The sequence below is a fragment of the Pan troglodytes genome, chromosome 21 (genome assembly GCF_028858775.2).
Source record: "Pan troglodytes isolate AG18354 chromosome 21, NHGRI_mPanTro3-v2.0_pri, whole genome shotgun sequence".
In the NCBI taxonomy this organism is placed as follows: Eukaryota; Metazoa; Chordata; class Mammalia; order Primates; family Hominidae; genus Pan; species Pan troglodytes.
In genome coordinates this window covers 16,682,051-16,709,899 of record NC_072419.2, presented here as the reverse complement: position 1 = coordinate 16,709,899, position 27,849 = coordinate 16,682,051, and the positions used below count along the sequence as shown (strand labels likewise).

Here is a 27,849-nt window from a genome sequence, read left to right as displayed (position 1 = left end):
TGTGATGACAGAAATATACTACAGCTGCCTTGTCCAATAAGGTGACAACTAGCCACATGTGGCCATTTAGTGCTTAACATGTGGCTACTGCCACTGAGGAACTGCATTTTAAATTTTGTTGAGTTTTGATTGGTTTAAATTTGTATAGCGACACAGGCCAGTGCTAGTATATTGAATAGCACTGCTCTAGAAGTTGGGCTTTCAACTGATTTTATTATTGTTGAACTTTAAAAACCGAAAATGCGTCCTTAACTTGAAATAAAGGAAGCTCACCTGTGCATTCTTGGTCTGCTTGCTGAGAACCTGAAACTGCCACAGTGATGTTTTCTAATTCTGGGGTGTGAGCATCTTTGAATTCTAGCAACTTGCAGAATCACTTATTTGGGAGTAGACTCTGGGTTAGGCCATGATGGGTAGCATTTTTGGACTGTGGGATGGGATAGAGGGCGAGCTAGAGACTGTCCTCAAGAAGAACTATTACATCAGTTGGTTTGGTGGCCCGACACCCTCTCCTGGTGAGACCTATGGGCTCCAGCAGGTCACCTGAGGTGGTCAAGGAGAGGATCCTGCCAGCTCATGCTGCAGAAGAACTGAGGTTCACAAACATACAATCATCCCATAACTTACTCCTGCTGTCATCATCCCCCATCACTGTGGGGATCAAGGTTGACAGTTTTACATCTCCTTCTATTATTTGCCTCCCACCTCAGTATGCCCTCTCCATCATTATGTAAAATTACATTTGCTGTTTTAGCCAATTTTTCTAGAGTATAAAACAAACATAATTTCATCTCTCCCTCAAGTATACACTCAAAAGACAAATGCTCACCCTACAAACCAGCTCTTCCCAATATAGATATTTGGGAGTGGACATTGACCATCACCATCATCATCACCAGGAGAAAAGAGTTGACAATGCTTCTTCTCTGATTTGTCCAGAGTTGCCAATCCTTCTTAGGTCTAATAGGTGCCAGCCTCTGTGCTAAGCCCTCAGGATACAAAAATGAATTACAAAGGTTTCCTTTTTCAGTGAGCTCCCAACCAACAGCTGGAGATAGGCATGTAAACAGTTGACTCGTGATAACACATAATAGTAGTGTGAGGTGTTTGAAAACAAAGGATAGGGAGTGACAAAATAAAATATTTAGAATGAGATTAATATTCCCCCTAGTTACTATGAATTTAGAGAAAGAAATATTTCCAGGGCCAGGCTTGTTGGCTCATGCCTGTAATCCCAGCACTTTTGGAGGCTATGGTGGGAAGATTGCTTGAGGCTAGGAGTTTGAGACCAGCCTGGGCAACACAGCAAGACCCTTTCTCTAAAAAAAAAAAGAAATATTTCCAAAAATGTTTATGGTAGAGATGGTATTAATACTTGCCAATCCTGATGCTTCTTTCTGGTCTCACAGGCTACGTTACCCAGCCTCATTTTTTGTTTTTTCTTTGAGATAGGGTCTCACTTTGTCACTCAGGCTAGAGTGCAGTGGCGTGATCTCGGCTCACTGCAGCCTCAACCTCCCAGCTCAAGTGATCTTCCCACTTCAGCCTCCCAACTAGCTGAGACTACAGGCATGTGCCACTATGCCCAGCTAATTTTTAATTTATTATTTTTTTGTAGCGACGAGGTCTCCCTATGTTGCCCAGGCTGATCTTGAATTCCTAGGCTCAAGAGACCCTCCTGGCTCAGCCTCCCAAAGTGCTGAGATTACAAGCATGAGCCACCACACCCAGCCACTAGCCTCATTGTCATTTAGGCAGAGGCCATGTGACAAGGTTCTGGGCAAAGTATCTGGTCGAATTGACATGCCTCCCATAAAAACCTCCTGTTTTGTTCTTCATGTTCTCTTCTCTTACAGGAGCCATGGAAGCCAAATGCTGAGGATGGTGGCATCATAGGATGAGTGGAGCTGGGTTCTTGAAACACTGCCTGGAGGAAAGACAGCAAAAATGCCTCATGAATCCAACTGGACTGTTAGGTGAGAAATAAACTTTAACTGTGTTAAACTACTATAATCTGGGGGCCGTTTGTTGTAACGGCTAGAATCAATTACTGTTACTAATATATTGTTCCAATGGTTTCAATTGGGTTATCAGATATAATCATTTTAATCTCCATATTTTACCAAAGAAGAAATGAAGTAACTTGCCTAAATTCATACAGCTAGTTTTTGGAAGTTCTAGGACCAGAACCCAGTCTCCCAATTTGCAGCCAAAGCTAAGCTCTGCAACGCCAAACTTGCCTCTATTCATTTATAAATAATTTTCAACAACTCTTGTATGACTGCTGGTAAAACAGAAATATGTAGATTGAATTTTATGGAAAATAAAAGTTGTCTTTATGGGGAAGAGAACAAGGTAACACTGAGGTTTACCAAAAGTGATTTATTTTGATATTAGCATATTTAGGTTGCTTATAAAGTGCTGAATTTAAAACATGGCTGGATTTATCTATCAGGACAATTTTAGGTTTATCATTAGGACAATGCCTTGTTATGTTGTGTGGTTTTGTTATTCTATGCCAGGTATATAAATTTATCCTTTGCTGGGAGGTTGGAACTATTTGGATACAACATATGGGTTCATCAATTACTGAGAAGAGTAGACTAACTTTTTCAAGACTCAGTATCATCAGATTGAGCTCTAAGTTTCTTAGTCCATGGACTTAATCCATAACATCCATATTTTCTAGAATAAAGTGGGACAAAAGAACCTAGAGTAATTCAATTTCTATGGCAAATGCTGTTGCTGGTATGATCAATAGCCATTCTTCCCTTTCATCATAGATATCAGAATCTTGATACATTTGGGTGGAACCAGCCTAGCCCAGGTGATGATGAATGGTGATGAACGTAAATCAGGAGTGGCAATCTTGGTCTCCCTTGCAAATGATAGTAGTGGGAGTGGAACCAAATTCTGGCCAATGAAATGTAACTAGATATCCACTGAAGGCTTCAGGAAACTATTTTCCTCTTTTCTGAGTGGAAAGTATGAAGAAGAGCCATTATTGTCTATCCCTGCCTTCCTGCATCTGGATTTAATTGGGTGAGGATATGACTCTTGGAGTGGCAGCAGCAGTTCAAGGAGGGGGAAACACCTGTCTGGGTTGGAGCATTCTGTTCTTCGTATCCCTTTACAACACTCCCTCCCTCAAGAGCACAATTGCTTGTTTTTCAAGTCATGGGAATTGAGCGATTAAAGATTGGGCTTTGTATAGGAACTATAGGGTTCATGTCCCCACTCCACTTCTCTGACAAATTGGCCTGGTTACCGTACTGTCTCTCTACTCTGAGTATGAGTAATACAAATAATGCCTGCCCTCAAATTTCTTATTTGTAAAACTAGGATAATAAAAATCTACTTGATAGTGTTATTGGAAGACTTAGATTAGTTTATTAAACTAATGTTTACTGAGTGCCTACCATGGGCCAAAAATTGTGGAAAACACTTATGATGCTAAGTGAACAAAGTAGTCATGGTATCCTGCCCCCATGGGATTTCAAATCTAGTAGAAAAGACAGGCAAGAAAACACATATTGTTAAGTAAATACACCAAGAATCAGCAATCGTAATATTTTCAATGAACTGAATAGGATGGGACAATGGAGAAAAATGGTGGGACAGGAAGACCACTTTAGACAGGGTGGCCAGAAAAGACCTTCAAAAGGTGGCGAGACTTAATCTGGGATAAGAAAGAGGTAAAGGAAGACGCCAGGCAAAGAGCAAGAAGCAAGGAAAGAGATTTTTTTAGCAGATTAAAGAGCAAGAGCAGAAGCCTTCAGATGAGGAAGAGCTTGGCTATTTCAGGAGAAGCAAGAGGGCAAACATGGGCTGGGCATGGTGGCTCACACCTGAAATCTTAGCACTTTAGGAGGCTGAGGTGGGTGGATCACCTGAGGTCAGGAGTTCGAGACCAGCCTGGTCAAAATGGTGAAACCCCCTCTCTACACGTAATTATAAAAATTAGCTGGGCATGGAGGCATGCTCCTGGTGTCCCAGCTACTCAGGAGGGAGGCTGAGGCAGGAGAATTGCTTGAATCTGTGAGGCAGAGGTTGCAGTGAACTGGGATTGCACCACTGCACTCCAACCTGGGTGACAAGGTAAGACACTGTCTCAGAAAAAAAAAAAAAAAAAAAATTGGGCAAATGTGGCTGGAATGTAGTGAGTCAAAGAGTGAGAGTGGCGGGAAGAAAGACTGGAGAGAAGGAAAGGAAATAGGTCATGGAGGGTCTCATGGGCCATGATACCCAGCTTGGATTTGATTCTAAGCATGATGAGAAGTTTCTGAATGGTTTAAGCAGGGAACTGACATGATCTTCTAGGATTTTTAAACCAAAACTAGCTTTTGTGTAAAAAAGGTTTGGAGAGGTTCAGAAGGGATCAGACAGGAGGCTACTGTAGTGCTGTTGGCATAAGACACTAGCAGCTTAGACTGGCAGAAATGATGTGAGTGGAGTGGACAGAACTAAATGGATTAAGAAAAATTCAGAAATTAGAATCAGCAGGACTTTCTGATGGATTGAATGTGGAAAGTGAAGGAAAGGAAGAATTAAATGGTATCGTCCAGAGTTTTGGCTTGAAGAACTGGACAGATAAGGGGGCCACTTTTCAAAAGGAAAACATTGAAGAGGTTTTTAGATGGGGTAAACATCAAATTTGGTATAGATTTTTTTAATGGCTATGAGATGTCTACATGGAAGTGTAGATTAGTGTTGAATACGTGTCTACACATATGTCTAAGCTGGTATATCAGTTAGCTATTGCTGTGTAACAAACCACACCAAAAGTCAGCAGTTTAAAACAATAACTATTTTGTTACCCTATGAGGTTGCAGGTTGTTTATTTAGCTGGGTTAAGCTGGGGGGACTCATTTAGTCTTGCTTGAGTTACCTCATGCATCAGTAGTCAGCTGCAAGTTGGTTAGATGGCTTTGCTTCCAGGGGTTGGTTGATTGTCAGTGAGTGTAATGTTCCATGTGGTTTTTCATTCTTTAGTGGGCTGCCTTGGGTTTGATCATATGGTAGACGGAGGGCTCCAAGAGTAAGCACAGGCTTAAAGTTGGTAATGCAGTTGGTATTCCCCAACCTTCTATTGGCCAAAGAAAGTTATAGAGCCAGTTCGGATTCACTGGGTAATGAAATAGATTCCACCTCTTGATGTGAGTTGTTGCAATGTGACTTTGCAACAGCTCACGTCAAGATATGAGAGGGATATAGAAAGGCCATTAATTGGGGCCGTAAATGCAATTAATTGGCTTTAGTACGGGTTATAACTCAAGAGTCTTTAGCTTATAGGTGTTATTTAAAGCCATGGGAGCAATTGAACTCGGCCAGAGAGAGGTTTAGATGAAGAATAGTTGAGTTCTAGGAAACGTAAGCATTTTGCCAATAATTGATTAAATAATTTGTCAGTGAGGTTGGTGACAGCAAAAAGACTTAGAAGCAAAGGCCAGTGATATATAAGATAAAATAGGAATCAAAAGCATGTGGAGCAGAGATTTGTGTGTATTAATGTTTAATAAACTGAGTCTGATATAGTTCATATTCATTTACTCAGGGTGTCCTCATTTCAGGGCACTTAGCTACCACTATGTTAGAAAAAATGTGTGGTATAAACTACAGTCCTACTATCCGGCCATGTAGAATATATCATTGAGTTGGAGAGACAGCCTCATGCTTACATAAAGTTAATAACAAGGTAGGACAACTATACAGGTGTTTCTCAAGAGCCCATCAGTGAGACTTTTTAAATAAGATAACCCTTTTGCTGGTTACATGAGTGTTTTAAGTTTGTGAAAATTCATCAGATCACATAGTTATTACTTGTGTGTTCTTCTATGTCAATGTTATACTGCAATAAAAATTTTAAAACACACACACATAGCCTTACTCCTCTGGATTGTTGATGCCTCAAAGTGGTTTAGTTTGATTAAATGTGCTAAATGTCTTTTCATTAGAACTTACTTTTATTATTTTCATTTGCATATATGTGTGATATAGTCATATATATTTCAGAGCCAAAATTTAGAAAAAGAGGCTTCAAAATAAACAAAACAAATTCCTTCTCTTTGTAAGCAATTTAATCATGATTGATTTTTAAAATTTTTAATAGTTTTGAAAAATATTTATTATCTTTGTCTTCTATCCCAGCTTAAATGAATCTCCAATATGTAAAAGGAATTTAGTTTTCTGCCTTAGCATGCATTGTCCATTTAACATAGAGCAAAATAAAATTCAAACAAGAGAAACTGCTTTTTGTTATAAATGTACGCTAATAAAAGGTATAGAAGCCTCTTTTGAATAAGAAGACTCAAGAACAAAATTGGAACAGTTAGAAAGAAAAGAAGACCTTGCAGAAATTTTTTAGAAGGCCAAATCAGATAGGGGTTTGCTTGGAAAACTGGCATAGGGACAAATTGGCTGGGTCAAAAAGGAAAGCAGCTTTTAGAAAATTGGCTATGGAAACAATCAAAGCATCAAAAGTTGGTAAGAATAATTTAAGATGCTGGGGAGGAGGGAGGGCAAGACAGCTCAGATCCTCAGGAGGTTTGCATCATGTTCTGTGAAAAGTTGAAATAGAAGCAAGCCCTCTTAAAACTAATGCAACTAAAAAATTATTATTAACTGTGTGTCAATGGCCTGTGAGCATAGTCAATGGCTGAACTCTCATAGAGCTGGCTGACTTGCAGAGCACTTAGAAATGATGAGATACAAGGACATTTAATTCAGATGAAAAAACTGAGGCCCAGGGAGACTAAATAATTAGCCAAAGGCCATCTGACTAATAAATGGTTGAAACACTAGAGCTAACAATAAAGACATACAGAACTGAACTGAGTTAAGACCTTAAGGTTTCAACAGAGGCCTGCCCTGTTTCTGTGGGTAAACCATGCAAAATATTGACGTTGTAAAGGATGAAGTTGGTGTGGATTTTTTTTTTTCATATTGGTCAAGGCCAGTGACAGCAGCAGTGAGAGTGCCAGAAGTGCTCTACAACAGGTAGGATGGAGACTGATTTCTGTAAGAGTGAATGCAGCAGTTTAGAATAAAATGGCCACAGATTCTCAGATACTCCTTTCACTGAGAGCTTGGGGGTCTATATCTCCTCCCCTGGATCTGGGTAGGCTTGTGACTGCTATCTGAATAATGGATTGGGGGTTGGAGGTCCAGGAGAGAAGCCAGGGCACCAGTTAAGAGACTGTTGCTGCCACATAGGATGATGACAACTTGAACCCTAACCCAAACCCAAACCCTAACCCTACCCTCTTTTCTGGAGGTTAAGTGAAGACAAAGTTTCTAAATATATTTTGGAGGCAGAATGAACGGGACTTGGTGATAAAATGGATGTGGGATGGTATGCCTTGAGCAACTAAGTAGTGTCAATTTCCCCAGATAGGAAAAACTAGGCATAGAACCCCGAAGTTCTATTTTAGCCATGTTCCATTTGGGGTGACAATAAAATATCCTAATTTCTATTTGGGGTTGGAAGTCAAGTGGGAAATTGGATTTACAAACCTAGGGCCAAAGAAAGAGTTCTGAGGTAGACATATAATTTTTCTTATTAAACAAAAATCAGTTTTTAAAACTTGAATTATTCTTTTGACACAGCTACTTTGGCTGTGGTCTTAAATCCTGTAACTTTTGATGTCCTTTTGGGCTTCTCAATCACTTCAGCTCCAGGCTTATTCCTGTAACACCAGTGTCATCTTTCTCCATCTTCGCTTTGGTGTCTATGAATATTTTTTTCAGCCCTCTTCTCTTCTTATGAAGTAAAGCAAAGGCTGATCAGATTTCTGGACTCTTAGCAGCAGCATCAGAAAAAAAAAGGTCAAGATCTGGAGCTTAAATGGCTCCATACCATGTATTTGTAACTTCACAGCAGCCCCGAGAGTTAAAGAAAAATATTGGAGGTCCTAAGTCTGAGAAAAAATTGGTGCTCCATCATTAGTTTGCCTATGAAATTCTGTAACTCGACATGGCTGATTACATCAATTTTTTTTTTCAGTCTATAGAAGCATGAAGGGATGCCTTCCTTTCCAGATCTAATAACTTCCCATGGGACTGTAATGATGGTTAGTCCCTTACACCCAAATCCCCACTATTCCTCTTTCAGAATTGCCGTTATTTTCCCATTAGGTCATTTCTATTCCTGGAGCTTGTTATCCTGACCCCATTAAGTCATAGCTTTGGAAAGACACACTTATTTAATTCCTGTCCTCAGAAATCATTCCCATTATTTCTTTATTTCATTGATTCTTGCTCTGCAGTATTTGTAATTGGTTCTTGTCATAGGAAGTCAAGAGGCTGAAAAGAGTAGAAAGGATGCTTTTCTCCAAGATATGACATATGCCTACCTGTATAGAACTGTTGTTTTCGATTTCTGCTCTTAGGAATCTAACTGGGAAATGCCCCACCAATACCCTGCTGAAGTATAATGGGGAAGGGGGAGGGCAGTTCATGAGTGTCAACAATTTTGTCAGAGTGGAAATTAGCATCTCTCACAAATGGATATGATCACAGACTTAGGCACAGATCAGTCTGGGTTTATAATGCTAGTCTGACTTAGCAGCTTGCTATCTGACCTTGAGCACAACCATTTAATATTTCTGTAAAATGTTCCCCTCATCTAAACTTTTGCACTTCTAGCTCATCTTTACCCTTCAAATCTCAACTCAACTGTCCTTCCTCTGAGAGGCCTTCTCTGCCTGCCCTCCCATGTAAAGAAACCAGCTCCATTTCTGGGTAATTATTCTCTCTTTTATTACTTTATTTCCTTCCTTCTACTTATGATAATTATCTGAAATTGTCTTATTTACAATGTTTGCTTATGTGCTTATTTCTGATTCAACTGCTACTTTATCCCTAGCTCAGGATAGGTGCTCGGTTAATTAATGAAATGTCTGTGCAAGGCCAAAATCACTAGCCAGTCTGGTGAGAAGACTCAATCCAAATGATTATTTGCTATCCTCTGCTTAGCACTGTCCACTGGAAATATAATGCAAACCACTTATGTAACTTTAAATGTTCTAATCATCACATCAGAAAAGTCAAAAGAAACAGGACAAATTAGTTTTATATTGTATTCTACTTTACCCAATATATCAACATATTTCAACATGAAAGTTATTAACATAAAAATTATCAATGACTTTATTTACATTCTCTTTTTTATAGTATATTTTTTGAAATCTTGTATGTATTTGTTACATGTAGCACATTTTAATTTGAATGTTAAATTTTAATTCGGAATACTCGATCTGTGTTTAGATTTTGTAAGATTTATAGTTGAAAAAGGAAATTCACATACCCAAATTGTTCCAAATACGTTTAAACATTTTTCAATACTCTAATCAAGCAGCAGGTTTTAAATTTAAGTTTAAATGAATTAAGATGAAATAAAATTAAAAGTTCAGTTCCTAGTTACAATAGACACATTTGGAGTGCTTAATGGCCACATGTGGCCAGTGGCTACCATACTGCAATTCTAGATCTTGCCAAACATTTCTCATCATGTTGTCTTGTGGAAACATGTTCTTACAATCAGGTTATGTTATTCCAAAAGGAAGAAGAGAAAGGAACGTGCATGCATTAAATGGAGGTATACAGCGGGCACTTTGGTAAATGTTTTTTAAACAACCCTTGTAATGAATCTATGAGGCAAGTTTCATCATACTCATTTTATACATTGGGAAACTGAAGGTTGAGAGAGAGTTTGCTGCAGGCCCATAATGTCCCTCTTCCACTCCAGCGGTTTTTGGCTGAGAAGCCAGTGAGCAAAGGGAAGCTCACTCTCAGCTTTCTACCCGGTCCTCCCGACATCTTCCCAAGCACTACCCCGACCATCTGAGAGCACACCTGGCTTCTTCTCCTCAGGTAGAGGCAACGCAAAGTAGGCTTTCTGCTTCTCACTCTTGCAGAACCTGGGGTTGACTGGCCACAGGTGAGGCCCTCTTGCCTAAGGAATAGAACTAACATCCTTCTCCCCCTTTAAAGGGCTGAGAGAGTGCTGCCTTATCTCAGAGCCAGAGTGTAGACAATTGAGATCTTTCCCCATGGTTCTATGGGAAAGCCTCTGGGTTGGGATGGCCTCTGGGGATATGGAAACAAATTGGGCTGCAATCAGTTAAAATCTTCTGCATTATTTAACGTAGGCAATGCTCCTTCTATCCTTTGAAAAAAATAGTATATTTATTTGTATTTTTATTTCATTTTTTAATTTTATTTTTTTTGAGACAGAGTCTCACCCTGTTACCCAGGCTGGAGTGCAGTGGCGTGATCTCAACTCACTGTAACCTTTGCCTCCCAGTTTCAAAAGATTCTCCTGCCTCAGCCTCCCACCTGAGTAGCTGGGATTACAGGCATGCCACCATGCCCGGCTAATTTTTGTATTTTTAGTAGAGAGAGGGTTTCGCCATGTTGGCCAGACTGGTCTCAAACTCCTGACCTCAGGTGATCCACCCGTCTCGGCCTCCCAAAGTGCTGGGATTACAGGTGTGAGCCACTGTGCCTGGCCAATTGTATATTTAAAACAAGTTTGAAGTGCCCAGTCATAATCTATCTTTACGCACTCAGTTTCTCAAAAGGGTTTGGGGGGGAAATAATTTTGATGACTTTATATGTCTAAGATTACCACTTGAACTTCAATATCCCCTTTCCCTTCTTTGGTGGCAGAACACCTTATTTTTAGCTGGGCACATACATCTCCCCTGAGAACAAGAACAACATTTCTCAGCTTTCCTTGCAGCTAGGTGTGGTCATATGACTAAATTGGGCTAATGCAGTGTATGAGGAAGTGTTGTGTGAGGCTGATGAGCAATTTCCTTAGAAAATGAGCCTTTACCCTTCTTTACTTCCTTCCTCTACTGCGCAGGCTGGAATGCAGGTTTGATGTCTGGAGTTTCAGCAGCCGTTTTGAGCCATAAAGTGAAGGCCATGAGCAACAAAATAAAAGAAGCTCATATTCTTGGCACCATGGAGTGCTAAATCTGCCCTGCACTATTTAAATTTAAATTTTTCTTATGTGAGAGGAATATAAACTTTTATTTCTTTAAGTCACTGTTTGCATTGTCTATCATAGGCATCTGCACCCAAATCAAATTCTAACTGAAACACACACACTTCTGAAGTAGAAGACAGTTATGGAAGTGAGTGTTCTGCAACTGAAATGGCCCGATTAATTAGGTTACACATGGAGATGAGAGGTATGAGGCCTCACTTAGTCTGCTCATTATTAAAATGTATCTCATCTCTAGGCCCATCATCCATATTTATTCATGATGTAAGAAATTTGCATTAGATTCTTAGATTAAATATTAGGCCAGATGTAGAGACTACAACATTTTCCACATCTTGTTCATTTTACCATTTTTTATCTATTGATACATATTTATTTTTAAATTTCCTTTTGTTTCACTTTTACCTATATTTTTTGATTCAATATTTCTTTTGTATCTTTTCTTTTCTTTTTTGAGACAGGCTGTCACTCTGTCACCCAGGCTGGAATGCAGTGGCACAATCATGGCTCATTGCTGCCTCGACCTCCTGGTTCAAGCCATCCTCCCACCTCAGCCTCCTGAGTAGCTAGGACTACAGGCATATGCCACCATGCCTGGTTAATTTTAATTTTTTGTAGAGATGGGAGTCTTACTATGTTACCCAGGCTAGTATTGAACTCCTGGGCTCAAGCCATCCTTCCACCTTGGTCTTTCAAAGTCCTGGGATTACAGGAATGAACCATCATGCCCAGCCTGGTTCAACATTTCCACATTAGACTTTCCAATGTTATTTTTCACAGACAGAGAGAGAGAATCATTACCAAGTGGAGTATTTTTCTGGTTAGGGCAGAATGGCACAAGGGTTGAACAAGGAAGAAGACAAGGTTGGCTTTCTGGGCTGTCAGAAAGTTATGCTTGTAATGTTGGCATCATTACCCAAGTATGGTTAATAACGTGCAAAGGACACATGCAAAAAGTACATGTGCAGGAAAAAGACAGAAAGGAAGTGCCCAAATTGAGAGCAGTTGTTATTCTCTGGAGAATGGAATAGAACTCACACTATTATTTTTCATCTTATATACTTTGGGATTATTTGTTGTGTTTTTATCCTTAGAATCAGCATTTTTTATTCTATAATTTGAAAAATAGAAATTAGTCAAGAGGTGCATAGTCAAGAGGTGGTAGTGATTCTAAAGTCACAGAAACCATGGGAATGTTCAGCTGTGCCTCTGTCCAAAAGCCATTCACAGACCTAAGACCACATTCTGGAAAACCTTAGCTCCTGCTTGGATCTGCCCTTGTGTCTTCCAGGAGAGTTTCCTCTTTCCTGCTTAATCAATACAGGAGAGTCGTTTCTGGGTAAGTAGTAGGAAGGCAGTGAAATGCTGGGCCAGGCTGAGGGTTACCTGCAGACTGGGTCAACACAGACTCCAACCTAAATATTTACCCAGGTGCTGATTGCATGACTGTGCTTTCATTTTGTCATCACACTGTTTGCTGAGTTCCCTGAAATACCCTAATTCCTCTTACTCCAGACATTTTGCTATTCTTCCTCCCAGGAATCTATTTCTCTGTCCAGCTTCATGGTCATTGGCTTGTTATTGTAGATGATTGCATTAAAGGTCACAGATTTCCATGCCTCCATTTACCCACAGCTTTGGTTAGTGACCTTCCACACTGGTTCTGGGCTTGGCTGAGATGTGTTTAGCTAGGGAGACAGTAGCCAACTCATTGAAAAAAGTGGCTCAAAAAAGGGCATGAACATTTTGGCTTTCTCTCTTTCCCTTGGATCCTTGCCACAATCTAGAGAACAGGCTTGAGCTGGCCTGCTGGAAGGATGTGAAAGATACATGGAGCAGAGCCAAGTCATCCAAGCCAAGGCCACCCTGAACCAGGAACTGAGAGCTAATTCAGCAGCTGAGAGTGGATGCCAGAACAAGCCCTGCCAAGATCAGCCAAGACCAATCCAGATTTGCAGAACTTCCTAGTAGAAATGTAAGCTCATGAGAAATAACAAATGGCTGTTGTTTTATGTCACTGCGTTTTGGGATGGTTTGTTACATAGTAACAGCTAATTGATTCAGTTGCACATTCCTTTCCTCATCTGCCTTCCTCCTTCCACCTTACCACAAGCACATCAGCCCGTTTCTAAACAACTGCCTCATTTCCAATTCTCATAGCTTCCTTGGTCACATCTTCAAATACTTCCAATAGCTTGCATTCCACCCATAAGCCTGCAGAAGAGAGAGAGAGATTAAAAAAAGAAATATATTGAGGATCCTAGTGGTGGCCTATTTCATATGAGAGGGGCAAGTATTAAACTCTCCGTCTGCCCTGGGACCCAACTGAGGCAGGCAAATGCTACATTACACTGGGCCAACTGACTGGTTTTTAAGTTGACTGTTCTTTCACCTACAGAGCCTTCATTCTCTTCCTTTTCTTGCTTACTTCACCACTAACACCATAGATTTTAGTCAAGCTCTTCGAAGCCAGAAAGCACATAATTAAAGGGCAAACCCATAACCTTCTATTCATAATTTAGAGAAGGAGGAATAAAAAGAAGGAAAGCAAAATATTTAAGTTAATATAGTTAGAGGCTCTGTATATTGGCTCGATGCTGGTGGACACATGGGAAACTCATGTTGTGGCCAACAGGAAAATTATGAATCACCATCCCATTGATTCAGAACTGTGTGGTATGGACAGATCACATAGTGATTACAAGTTCCAGCTCTGCCATTTAACACCTATGTGACTGTATCAGTTTTCTCTGTGTAACAAACCTCTCCCAAATTTTGTGGCTCAAAACAACCATTCACTCATAATTGTTCATGAATCTATGGATCAGCTAAGGGTTCTGCTGATTCAGGTTGAGCTTGCCTGATCTTGGTGGGGTTTGGTCATGCATCTGTGGTCAGCTGGAGGTTTGGCTGGTGCTGATTGATTTCATATAGTGACATGAGAATGATTGGAGTCTCTCTCCACATGGTCACGCATCACTTAACACGCTAGCCTAGGTTTATTCACTCAGTGGTCACGGTGTTCCAGAGTATGCAAGAGAAGAAATCCTAGTGCATAAGCACTTTCCAGGCCTCTGCTGGCATCACACTTGCTCTGTCCTATTGGCTGAAGCAAGTCACATGGCCAAGCCCAGCATCAGCAGGGAAATGTACTACCAATAGATAGATTCAGAGAGGCAGGAAAAATATTGGGGCCATTATGGCATTGATTCACCACAGTGATGTTACATAAATCTCTTGGTTTCTCTGAGCCTCAGTTTCTACCTCCAAAAAGTGGATATAGTAATATTAGCCTGTTGTGGGTTATTATGTTCCCCAAAAGATATGTAGACGTTCTAACCCCTGGTAGTTATGAATGTGACCTTATTTGGGAATAGTACCTTTGCAGGTGCAATCAAGTTAAGATGAGGTCATTAGTATGTGCTCTCATCTAATGTGACTGGTGTTGTTATAAGAAGAAGAAAACATCACACGAAGATAAAGACCCACAGGGAGAACGCTATGCGATGACTGAGGCAGAGATTGTTATAGCACAGCTACAAGCTTGTGAATGCCAAAAATTGATGGCCACCATTAGGAACGAGGAACAGGCAAGGATGGACTCTACCCAGAGTTTCAGAAAACATGATCCTGTGAACACCTTGATCTCAGACTACTAGTCTCCAGAACTGTGATACTACATTTAAGCCACCCAGTTTGTATTACCTTGTTATGGCAGGCCTGGTAAACTTAAACAGAGCCCAACTCATCTGGCAAAGCTTTTATCAAGGTTGAGTAAGAACAGTTACAGCTGATGGACGGACTCTGGTCCTACAAATGGTTATTCTGAGATAATGCAAATCTTATAGTTTCCTATTTGTAGGAGGCTGTTCAGGCAGGGTGGAGGTTATATAGTTGCTGGAGCATCAGATCAGCCTCAGATCTCTGGTGTTAGAGTCCCTGGGATTTCCAAGGGAGGAAAATGCCAGCATTGCTTGTCCTCCTGTCAGCTTCCCTCCTGTTTTGTAGTGTTACCGGGGCTCCTGACAGATCTTCCTCCACCAATCCCTGAGCTTGAAATGCCTGCAGGGCCTGGGATTTTCCCCTTTGCTAAAGGAGAAGCCCCAAGATCTGGTAGTTGGCCTTGCTCCCATGCAGCTCTAGCTCTGGGAGCATTTCAGGAAGGCAGAGCCTAATTTAATCTTCCTTATCTTGTGATTTCAATACTTCAATACTGTGTCCTCCATTTATACTTTCTTATTATGCAGGGAACATGGTTCCAGACATTGCTAGAGGCAGTAGTAGTTGTTTTTGCAGGCAAACACAGGCAGGGAAAAGCTTGCCCTGTGGGCTGCGGGAAGTCTCACATCTCCCTGGGCATTGGATGAGGCTAAGTACATGAAAGGGCTCCCAGAATGCACCACTGGATTTCTCCCAGAATGCCCCCTATTGCTTTCCCTAATTTGGCTCACCCTATTCACTTTGACTTGAGAAGGCTTTCTACCATCTCTCCATGTTAAAATGGTTCTTAAACTTGGAGAACTTTAAGACAAGTAAAAATGGAGAGAATATAGGACTTCAAAGAAAGACCTGAGTTTAAGATTCATATTTCACACTTTCTGGGTGTCTTTAAGCAAATCACTTAACATCTCTGATGTTGAATAATTACTATTATTACTATTATCTGGTAGACAGAGTAACCTCATTCTGAGAGTCAGCTAACATAATGGGCCTGAAAGTGCTAAACTGTGTAAGACCATTCAATTTAGGAGGAGAAAATTTACTCATTCATTCATCTAACTAATAACTATAGGAAGCCTGTTCCATGCCAGGTTCTCTACTAGATGTTAGGGATGTGAATGAACAATATAGTTGAAGTCTCATAGAGCTTACATTCTAGTGCAGGAAATAGGCAATAAAATAGCAGACAAAAATGACATAATTGCAAATAATTACAAATTATAATAATTGCTAGGAAGGAAGCCAATTGGATCTTAAGCAACATGGATCGAATTGATAATGTCTGCGTTTGAAGGCTCTAATTCTCTGTACCTGGAGGAAAAATCAGGAAGGGGTGTGATAGGGATAGATTTTTTTTTTTTTTTGAAGCAGAGTCTTGCTCTATTGGCTAGGCTGGAGTGCAGTGGCAGAATCATGGCTCACTGCAACCTTCCTTGAAGTCCTAGGCTCAAGTGATCCTCCCATCCCAGCCTCCCAAGTAGCTAGGACTATATACTTATCATGCCTATTTTTTTTTTTTTTTAGTAGAGATAGGGTCTTGCCACCATGCCCAGCTAATTTTTGTTGTTGTTGTTGTTTCTCAGTAGTGACAGGGTCTCGTTATGTTGCCCAGGCTGGTCTTGAACTCCTGGACTCAAGTGATCCTCCCACCTCAGACTCCAAAAGTGCTGGGATTACAGACATGAGCCATCTAGCCCAGCCCATTTTTTTTTCATGTATTCTGAATTTCCTGTTGACCTGTTTTTCTTACTGCCTTGCCGTTCTCTACTTATTAAGTCACTGGCATATGTATTTTCATGGGATGGCAGGGGCCCCTAGACAATAAGGGGTGTCACTGAATCACAACTTAAAAGTTGAATGAAACAAAAGTTTAGAAAGCTAACTTTTGTCAGCAAGGAAAAAAAATTAAAAATAGTTAAGCCTGTCTTTACATATTAAGAGCAATGTGTGGAGACTGAACACAGAGTTTCGCTGTAAAGCAGAGTAGAAAAACTTAGCTTACATTAAAAAGAAAGTTTCAATGAGACAGAAAGGAGTAGAAAGTTTCCCACCACTGAAAGAGAGAGGGAGAAAGAGAAACTGAGGGGCAGGAGGTCAGGTATGAGTGAACTGATTCCTTCTAGCAGATAGACAAAACCTTTAGAAAGATAGTTTTAGATGATCACTTAAGATGATTATTTTTGAGCAATTAGCTTCGTATTTGCCTGCTCTTTATAGATAGACTGAATATTTTGATAGCTGCCCATCTTACCTCACACAGTCCATAGTGACCAGAGAAACTGAACTCACCTTTGGTTACTGGGGTGGGGCTTAGTCTCAGCAAAAATTATGGTAATCCCAATCCCCTTGATGGCAATTGGTTCAGAAACCCAGGCGTTCGTCAGTCAGCACATGGTATTCCTCTGTCCATTCTTACTTGTTCTGAGATGACCCAATGAAGATGAAGGAAAAGTTTTTAAATACAAGGTTACAGAGAAGTTTTCTGTTTTTCTTTCCCATTAGTGATGGAGGAAGCAGGCTCTCCATACAGTAGTCAGTCCCCCCATCTCCATGATTTTATTTTGATTTCTGCATCTCGGTTACCTATGGTCAACCACAGTCTGAAACTATTCCATGGAAATTTTGAGAAATAAACAATTCACAAGTTTTAAATTGTGCACCATATCCATATTGTACATGCTACCACACATTAGTCATTTAGTCCTCTCGGCTACCAGATTGACTGTTGTAGTATTATAGAGCTTGTGTTCAACTAACCCATATTTTACTTACGGTTGTTAATCTTTATGGTACCTAATTTATAAATTAAACTTTATCATAGTATATATGGATAGGAAAAAAGATAGTATATATAGCATTTGGTACTATCAGCAGTTTTAGGCATCCACTAGAGGTCTTGGAACAATTCCCTTTTGGATAGGGGGGTATTACTGTACTATTTACAGCCAACTTCTGGCTATGCAGAAAAGTCAGCTTTGGAATGAAGTCAACAGTGTGGATTTCATAGTGAAGAGATGGAAACAACCCATGTCCCAGCTGACATTGCTGAGCCCCTGAATTAACCAAACCTAATGCTAGACTTTTCATTTTGTGCTATAATGACGTTCTTTCTTGTTTAATCCAGTTTGAGTCAGGGTTTCTGTTATTTAGAGCCAAAAGCATCCAAGATGATACAGTGGGAGAAATAACCAGACAGTTTTGGAGGAATGCCAGAACAGGGAAAATTATTCCTCACTTTTACCAGCAGATCCTAGAACATTTAAAGACCTTAAGATGAGTCCTATGCCAACAGGGAGATGTCAAAAAAGAAAAGAAATGAACACATGATAGTGTTAAATACCAAGAAAGCTTATTTCACCTGCCTTAGCCTGAGAATGCTTTACAGAGAATTCACTTTCCTGCATGCCCCAGGAAACTGACTTGTGACTCCACCAAGGGACTCTCAGTAAAGAATGTGGTGATTTTGTAGCAGAGGCCTGCAGGGTGGGTCACTCAGGCTCTAGGTTGAATGGGAATCATTGCCATGTCCCAGAGGAGGAATTTCAACACCAAGACCCCCAAAGAAAGACAATTCAGCAAGGACAGACTATAAATTACACAAGACCCATCAGCAATAGATGCAGCAAAATTAGAGTTTTCCCTGGTAGGGTATATCTGAACTTGAGGTCACTGGGAGCCAGCAGAGAACAATATGTAGGTAAGAACATAAACTTCTACCTGTTCCCAAACACTGTATTAGAAGGAAAGATCACGTTGTGAGATCCACTGAGAAGGAAGAGATAACAATCCTTCTAGAGCATTTGAATAAAAAGTGATTAATTATTTGCCCAAATGAGACTGAGTTAATCTGAAAGAGATGATGTTAAACTGGTAGTGATGGATTGCACCATTTGTCCTAATTCTTTGCTCAACCCTGTATTCATGTATCCTTTTGTCAGGTGATCTCATAATTCCTCTTTCTATGAGGTAGCGTCTAGAGCAGAGTCTATTTCCACACTCCTTGGATCTGGGGTTGGTCACTTGACTTGCTTTAGTGAATGATGCAGACTGTGGTTGTATTTAGTTATCTATCATCTGTCTCTCCTTTCCCACTTAAGGATACATTAGCTATGGGTACAGGGCAGACTAAGACACTTAACCAACCCAAATGTGGCCTGCACAGTCCACACGGCACCCAAGTCCACCCCATGATAATACGGGTATGGGCCAGTTTAGACATTTTTATCTGATGGAGATTTGAGTTCTTCCCAAGACTGAAAGCTGCTGGTCTCACAGAGCATTGCTATCCAGACCACTGGGGGCAGCACTGCATTTGGCCCAAGGATCGCTTCTTTCTGGCTAAGAATCTTATTGCTTCTGTCCTTGCAATAGGGATTTCCCAGAGATGGTCTTCTAGGGTTCATATCCAATCCCACTTAAGATTTTGATGTTGAAACAAAATATTTTATTTTTTTTCTGTGGAATACTTCATTTTACTTTTCTAATGTGAGAGTAACAGCTAACTGAATGCTATTATTTCCCAGCAGTCTTAAAAGGCAAATTGAAGGACTGAGGCCCAGGAGCTACCAAGCTGGAGGCTTCTTTGAATTATGCACTTAGGTGACCAGTATATTTCAGACAAGAACTCAAACAAGGTCTAGGCTGACAACTTTGCTCCTTCTCAAAGCAAAGATGGCCTATGAAACTAGTGAGAACAAAGACCAAAGAAGGAAGAAGGCCTGCCTTCTGGCACACAGGTGGCAAATGCTAATTTTTTTTATGTCATTAATAACATTAATAATATTGGTAGATAACAAGCATCATAAAAATCTCATCAAAAATGATAAAAGCTGTGTTTGGCACCACAACGTCACTTGGAAACTGGCCTCTGTTTAATAGTAATTGTCTGAATCACTAAGAATATTTGCCTGTTCCAGGCTTATCACTGGGACTAGCTCTAACAACCGTCAGCATTTATTTATTTTTTCTTTCCTTCATGAGCTAAGTTTCCCTGCATTATTAGTACACAGAGGACTTCTGAGATGAAATGAAGCTTGGTTGATTTACTGCCTCTCCTGCTGCCACAGCGTGTGCTGGAAATGAGACTTTGTGCCCAGGAATAGTGGAAAGGGGCACCTGTTCCATGTCCTGCTTCTGCCTCCCAGCCAAGGATCTCTGTGGATGCCTTCCAGACAGTTAATTTAACTGGTTTCCTTGGATGGGCCAACAGCACAAGCTCTGGGCTCTGGCAATTCCCAAGATAGGACCTATTTACCACATACCTTGTTTTGCTGACTGCAAAACTCTTGTTAGAACATGCTTATTTCTTCCCTAAACACTTAAATCATCTTTCTAGTTGAAGCCTGCATATCCTTTGTGGAAACACATGGATCCTACATTTAGTTTCTTTCAACTTGCTAAACTGCTCCTTGTAAGTTATTGAAGCTTTATCTTTCAACACAAGTGTGCAGAATGGAAATAGCAACCATAAAGCAGCCAATCAGTTAATAGGCATTGAGTGGGGGAATAATCTTTCTCTCTGCAGTAGAAACATACATAAAAAACGTTATGGGTTATATGTAAGTAAAAAGTAATGACCAAAAAATATGAGTCACAATGGAGTACAATATATGTATAAGCAATAATCGAGGAATACAAAATTAACAAAAGAGTCCAATCTTCAAGACAGTCCAAAGATCCCACTATTAGCCACTCTACCCCTTGCATGTTTAGATAAATAATGGGAAACTGCTGTGGAACTAATGGATGCCATTGCAAAAATCTGCTACTATAAGCAATTTTATAAGTTCCTTGAGGTTGAAGAAATTAAACAATATGCTTGATCTGGTCTTTGGATTACAGATCTTTCATTTCAGATCTAGACCCAGCCCAACTTATTGTTTGCTGGTACAAGCCAAATATGATAGGACTCTCTTGTGGACCAGTTTTTGCCTGGACGAGATAACAGTGTAGTTTCTGGTGCCTAGAAGATGAATGTAAATCTTTACTGTAAGTCTTCTCAAAGATGTAGTATAGGGGCTTCTCACAGTGAGTTGCTCAGAAAACATTCACAACATTCTCTCTAGGTATCTCTTCACAAAATTTTTCAGTGAGAACAACTGCTAAATTTTCTCTCTCTTTTTCCAAACCTTCCTTTCACCAGCACATGGCTTCCCATTTCTTCATTCCCTACTCTGCAATATTTCTGCCCATCATGCTTATAACATGGGAACTCCCTCACCCCTTATGCTTTACAGTATTGTTCTTCTGTTCTTTACACTATTGTTCTTCTGAGAATCATCCTCCTTCCCACTCCAACTTTAAATGAAATTCCAGTAAATAAAATTCTTCACTATGGTTAAAGACAGAACTCCCCACTCCTTAAGTGTGGGCTACAATTAGCATCTTGATTCCAAAGAATACAGGATGGAAAGGGAGAAAGAAGCAACTTTACAGTGGAGAAGTTGGCAAACAGCACATTAGCCAGATGGTCGAGGTTAACGTCATTGGTCATAAGTCACGTTGATGATATGCACACTTGATATCATGTGTTTAAAATGCCATTTTGCCTCTGTGGTCTTTTCTCTGTGGGAAGACAATAACTCAAGTGTAACTATGAAAAGAAAAATTTAGAAAAATCCAATTGAAAGGCATTTCATCTGACTAGCTCTCCTCAAAACTTCTGTGGTTACCCCAAAAAAGGAGAGTCTGAAAAACTGCCACAGTCCAGAGGAGTTAGGAAGACATGACAAACCAATACAATGTGGTATCCCAATTAGGATGTTGAAACAGAAAAAATGTTATTCGGGAAAAATCAATGAAACCAGAATAAAGTATGGAGTTGAGGTTTTTTTTTCATTAAGAAAAGGATAATTGATGTTTTGATTTGGACCAAGTATTTAGAGAAGGCATAAACTCTGGTTGTCCTTTCAGGGGACATAATGATTCTTAATTAAATTTGCTCCAGATAACTACCCAGTTTGCATGTGGTTTAGGCCTGCCAAAGTGTTACATTAAAAACCAACTAAGTTAGTGGCCGATAGTAATAAAAATAAAAAATAGATCAAATTTCACTTCTGTATCTGGAAGAAAAATAAGAGATTCAATTCATAACTCAGTACAGTATTTTAAAACATTCTTTCTTCTCTCTAGTTTTTATGTAGCCTGTAGTTTTATTCATTCTACAAATCCCTTCCTTTCTATTCTGCACCCCAGCTTTTTCTGCTGCCCCATCTTATGTAGTTCTCCTGTCTCATTCTCTTACTTTTTTCTTCCTGATTCTTCTAAACTTTATCTTCCCATTATTCAGAGTCAACCACCACAGATCCTGGGACCTTACCCAGTAAAGACAGTGGGGAATACACAAAGTTGAGTGATCAAACAGAGCATTCTCATTCACAAGGAGAAGAGAAGGGGATGAGGGGAGGCTGAGAACTCTGTAAGTTAATATGGATTTCCCCGTCACAAATACAAACAATTGGCTTTGATAGACAAACTAGCCTTCAGGGAACCATAACAACCACTGCGGGTGAAAAGTACATCCAGAGGAGGAATCATACAGTCTTGGTTGAAGTCCCAGTGACACCACTTAAATGGTAAACTCTACGTTCTGTACAGATAAGATCTATGTCTGCCCTGCTTTCTGTTGTGACTCCAGTGCCCATTCCTGGAAAAGAATTCCTATATATTTGATGGGCGAATTTGAGAAGAAGAGTATCAGTTTCTTCCATTGTTAGGTAGCAAATTTAGGCAATTTCTGCCTAACCACTTCGCAGAGATCTTATGATAATGGACATGAGCTACATCGTATGGGAAATAACTTGGAAAAAGGAGATATAGTGGACAAAACATCAGTGTGGACAGAGTATCAGTGTGGAAGGCAGCATAATCCTATATAATTTATTTAATCAAATGGGGACTTGGGTAAGCTCGGTGTCTGTAGTTTCTCATCTGTTAAATGGGGAGGATTGGGCTAAATGATCTCTGAGCTCTTACTGGTGCTCTGCAATGTGACTTTGCAGCTCCTTCCATCAAGAAGCGGGGTTGTGGCCGCGCGTTGTGGCTCACGCCTCTAATCCCAGCACTTTGGGAGGCCGAGGCGGGTGGATTACCTGAGGTCAGCAGTTGGAGGCCAGCCTGGCCAACAAGGTGAAACCCCACCACTACTAAAAATACAAAAATTAGCCGGGTGTGGTGGCACACACCTGTGGTTCCAGCTACCGAGGAGGCTGAAGCAGCAGAATCGCTTGAACCTTGGAGGTGGAGGTTGCAGTGAGCTGACATTGAGCCACTGCACTCCAGCCTGGGTGACAGAGCAAGACTCTGTCTCAAAAAAAAAAAAAAAAATGGGGTTGTGACACACTTTGACAAATAGAATGTGGCAGGATGACAGTGAGCAAGTTCTGAGCCCAAATCTCAAGAGACCTTGTGCAATTTTGTTCTCACTCTTGGAACCCTGCCTCCCCCATGTGAATAAGCCCAGGGTAGGCTCTGAAGGGTTGACAGATACATTAGCTCATCACTCCCATTGCCCCAGCCAAGAGCCAGCCAAGTTCAGACACAGAGCCACTTAGCTGACCAGAAGCCAATTGCAGATCCCAGGTAAGCCCAGAAAAGCTATCCAAGTCTATACAAAGACAAGCCAAACACATCATTTTTTAAGTTACCAAATTTAGGGGTAGCTCGTTACATAGCAATTGTTCATGGAAAAACTTTCAAATCTAAAATGCAGCCAATCAATTACTTTGGCTTCACTTGCACTTTCAGACAGAGGGCACATTTTCCAGGGAATCTCCCGTGACCAAGAAGGGAATCTGAAACATCCAATGCATTGTCTTGATGGTCTGTTGTGCGCTTCTGTGTACTTCCTATACATCACTGCTATATTAGCTATTATAAAAGCTCTTACAGTTATGGTTAAAACCTATAAGAGCTACTATAAAAACCTATAAGAGCTATTATAAAAGCTCTTATAGTTATGGTTAAAAGAGGTTCCTATGGTTGGAACCTCTTTACTTCTTAAGCTCTTTCATATTTAGCAAAGGCTAAGCTACCAATAACTCTTGATACTAACTGAAAAAAAAAATGTAGTAGAACATTGCTGTCTTCAGTTTCCTCACCCTTCTCCACTGAAAGCCATTATCCTTGAAGATGGACAGCACCCACTTGTCTTTAGCTATCTGGAACCTTTGACCAGGAATGTTGAAGCTTGCTTGTTTGCTGTCATATTAGATTAGAACTCTATTCTCTGCATTTTAAAGCAACAGATTAACTCTGCTATGATGTGGCATATCATAGAAAACTCAGTTCAAGTTTTCTTGGGTGAAAAGGGGGAATTAATATCTGTTACTGGAAGTATCTGGCCTCAGAAGTGGTATTAATTAGGTTTCAGTCTTTTTCACTCTATGAATAATCTCTTTTCCTCTATGTTGCCTTAATTTACAAGCCAACTTTCTCCATGTGGTGACAAAATGCCTGCTGGAAGCTCAAGGCTCCCATATTTTCTCCTAAATAACTGCAGCAGAAACAGATCTTTCCCTTCCCAATAGTTTCAGCCAGTCTTGAGACTGATTTTCATTGGACCCCCTTGTATCACATCTTCTGCCTGAACCAATTACTTTTTTCAGGGGAATGGAAAAATGCAAAGGGGCCAAACTGGTAACCTGCTATTCCCTGAAAAAAAGTAAAATGGGAGGTGATGATGGGGTTAGTGTAACTCAATCAAGTGGACCAAGAAAGAGTGGGGTTTCCAAAGGAACATCAGGTACTATTAGTGGAAGGGAGAACAGACGCTGACCAGCAAACTAGCAGCTCCCACGAGAGCAGAGGTTTTCAGTCTTACTGTTGCTATAGTCACCTGCGGGAGCTTTTAGAAAACACCTCTAGAAGTATGGTCTGAGGTATGGCCTGGGCATCAGTGTTATTTTAAATTCTCCAAGTGCTTCTAGTGAATAGCCAAGCAAGAGAATTGCTGTGTTAGAGATATTAGTAGGTCATTAAACCTCACCCTAAGGATACCTTGAAGTGCTATGGTTTTATTAGTTTAGGTTTTATGTTAGTTTAAAGGAGTGCATCTCTCAGGTAGAGTTTCCAACTCTAGAGGAGGCCAAGAGTCAGTGTGGTGCGGTGATCTGGGAATAGATTGGGGTGGGTAGGTGGGAAGCTGTAATTGCCCCCAATCTGAAATACATTCGCAACCTCCTTCTGTGTACACAGCTGCCAGTCCTGATGGAAACTTCCGAAATTAAAATTTGAGAAATCTTTTTTTTCCAGAAAGCCAAAGAATACACTCTGATGCCCCCAATTACAGAACGAGAAGTACAGAAGGTTAGGTACCTGGTCAGAGGCCACTTCCTCCAGGGTTAAATGTATAGACCCTTGGGAGTCCCTGGCATCATTCAGCCTGTTGAGCCCACCCCTGGCTCCCTGACATCGTATCAGTGTGGGGTGGAACAGCCATTGCTATCTCTGCTACTGCAGTGTTTTCTGTCAGCTGGTTGGAGGACTGGATTCTCCTCATCTCTCCAGTGAGGAAAAGTTCTGGCCAATCACAAGAAGCCAACTGGAGACTGCAAATATGGGGATGAGATGGCAAAATCTGTTTTTGGAGCTGCAGGAGACACACCTCTCCGTGTGCAGAGATGCCCCAGAAACTTGTCAGGCGGGCATTGGCAGCTGCTGAACGCCCAGGGTTGCGTGGGGGTTTCGGAGGCTGTCTGGGTCTCCACACTGGGAATTCCACGTCTTCCCTTACCGAGGTCGAGGCCCTGGGAAAACCACTCTGTGTTGCTTCTCTCCCAATTTTAACTTCCAAGAAACCGGAAGAAGAGAATGCCCAGGGAAAAGCAGTGGATGCAGGAGGCAAAGTAATGGATTGCAAATCCCAACCCCAAAACCTTGATTCCTGTCTGCGTTCGTGCCTCAACCTCAGTTTCCTCGTCTGTAAAATGGGATATTAGATAATGTCTGACAGTCCTCCAGGCTCTGTGGGTTCTGAAGCTATGATGAGGCGGCAGCAGCCACTAACCTGCTTTGCTTTGGGGGCAACTCGTGGTTTGCAGCCGATGGATTGTTTATGACCCTTCTCATTTTTAAGAGCAAAAGACACCTCCTTTCCTCCTTGTCATTTTCTTCCCTCCTGTCCACCATCACTGTCATGGCAGGAGCATGAACTTTGGGTTAATGTCTGAAGTGTGTGAAGCGCAGGCCAGCCAAGTCCCATCTCTACGGTTTTACTTCCTATATCACACAGGGAGCTGTTTTGCACTTCTGCAGTTATGAAAGCTCAAGTTACCTTCCATTTTTGTTCCTCTCCGGTCGTCTGTCTTCCTCCCCCTCTCCTCTCCAGTCCTGACCCCCCTTCCTTCGCTGCCGTTTACTGATCACCCGAGTTGTGATGACGCCAGGCATTGTGCCAAAGGCGAGGGCCCGAATTCATCAGGGGGTGGATTAGAAGGCTCTGTCCTAAGCGAGCCTATCTTCTAACAGAGCAGATGTAGAAATAAACAAACAGTGACAATGCAGCCACAGCACAGCGCCCCGAGGGCTCCCGCGGAAATGAGCACAGGCTGTTTGGAAAGCCCACGGGAGGCCCCTTGACCCAGGGGATGCCTTGCTGGCGCCCCTCGGCTCGGTGGCAGCGGTGGCAGATTGCAGGCGGCGCGGGGGTGGTGCTGTCACCAGCCCTGCCAGTGCCGCAGTGAGTCAGGAACCCCGCCTCCCAGCCTGCGCCCGCGAACAAATCACCGCCACCCAACTCACTGCGGCACCGGACAGATTCCCTCCCGCCCACACCCTCACCGCTGCCCCGTCCTCCCTCCCGGGTGCCCCCCCCCCGCCCCCCCGCGCCTTCTGCTCTTCCCTGGGCTCTGGCTCCCCGACCTTCCGCCCGGCCCGCAGCAGCCCGAGGGGTGGGGGTGGCCGGCCCAGCTGTAGGGAGGCAATCGTCCCGCTCCGGTGTTCCTTTGCATCAGGAACCTCGCTGGGGAAAGGGGAGAAACAGAAACAGTGAAATGACTCAGGATTTTTGAAGGGCTGGGACACAGTAGCGCAGAGGCCTCACTTCAGAAGAGGTGGGAGGCAAGACGCTTTGCCAGTCTCTGTGCCTCAAACACAGGGCCCCTGCCCAAGCTCTGAGCTTGAATTTCTGCAGGAGAGTAGAAATGCAGATATAATTTATAGCTCTAAAAATAAACGGATGTATTTGGATGAATTCACACCAAGCAGGTGACCCAGAAAAAGGAAGTAAGCTCTCAGAACCTTGAGCGTCCACAAAATAATCTCTGCTGGACAGAGATCGGGTTCTCTCAGCCGGCTGCCTTTCCAGTTGACCTTCAGGGAAGAAAGGATGGAAATGAAAAGTAGTGACTAGAGTCATTTCAGTCTCAAACTACCCAAAGGTACGTCGCAGCAAAGCCACTCTGAGATGTATCCCGCTGGTTTGAGACCCCCTGGCTATGAGGGTCACAGGTTCCGCAGGAGATCCTACTGTAGCTAGGATTGACTTTGTACTTCCAGGGTCACTAGCCATGGGCTAATGGCGAGGAATGGTGCTGCCTTGGCCTCTGAGATCAAAGACTTAGCTCAGGCCCCCATGGGCTTCAACCAAGATGGGCAGTAATTTGTTCAGTAAAACATATGACTCGGAATCTCAGCTCTTAGAGTGGCAGTGGGAAGCTTCTCGTTTCTCTGGTCCATACCAGTTTGCTATCAGATGAGGAAATGGCTGCCCGTCCTTCATACAGCAGCCAAGGTCACATTCAGGGAACCTAAGTCAGTTCATACCCTCATCTGCTCAGATTCCCCCACTGCCTTCCCATCCAAAGTCATTACCAAAGCTAAAAGACCCTCCAGGATTGGGCCCCTGTTATCGCTCACCTCCTTGCCTTCCATTCTCCCGGCTGTTCCCTCTGCTCCAGCAGTACTGGCCTTCTCCCTGTTCCTTGAAGATGCCAGGTGCACCCCAACTTCATGGCCTTCCTGCTGTCCCCTCCACCTGGAACTCTCTTCCCTCAGTTACTTATTTTATTTCACTGCTCAAAAGACCATCCTATCCAAAATAGCATCTTTTTCACAGCACTTTTGTTCTCTATTGCTTCCATGTCCTTATTATATATTTATTTATTGGTTTATCATATATC

The 27,849-nt window shown here is 41.7% G+C and overlaps 1 long non-coding RNA gene across 2 annotated transcripts; it reads right to left on the bottom strand.

Moving 5' to 3' along the window:
* Nucleotides 1–26,448, bottom strand: LOC104003514 (uncharacterized). Of its 2 annotated transcripts, none has more exons than XR_676137.4 (5): nt 25,046–26,448; nt 17,021–17,152; nt 13,119–13,225; nt 1,855–1,927; nt 1–989 (listed from the first exon to the last, which is right to left on the bottom strand). It is a non-coding gene; the product is annotated as an uncharacterized LOC104003514 (long non-coding RNA). The 2 variants fall into 2 exon arrangements; XR_001712127.4 differs by lacking the exon at nt 25,046–26,448 and adding an exon at nt 18,449–18,904.
* Between the last annotated feature and the right edge of the window lie 1,401 nt (nt 26,449–27,849).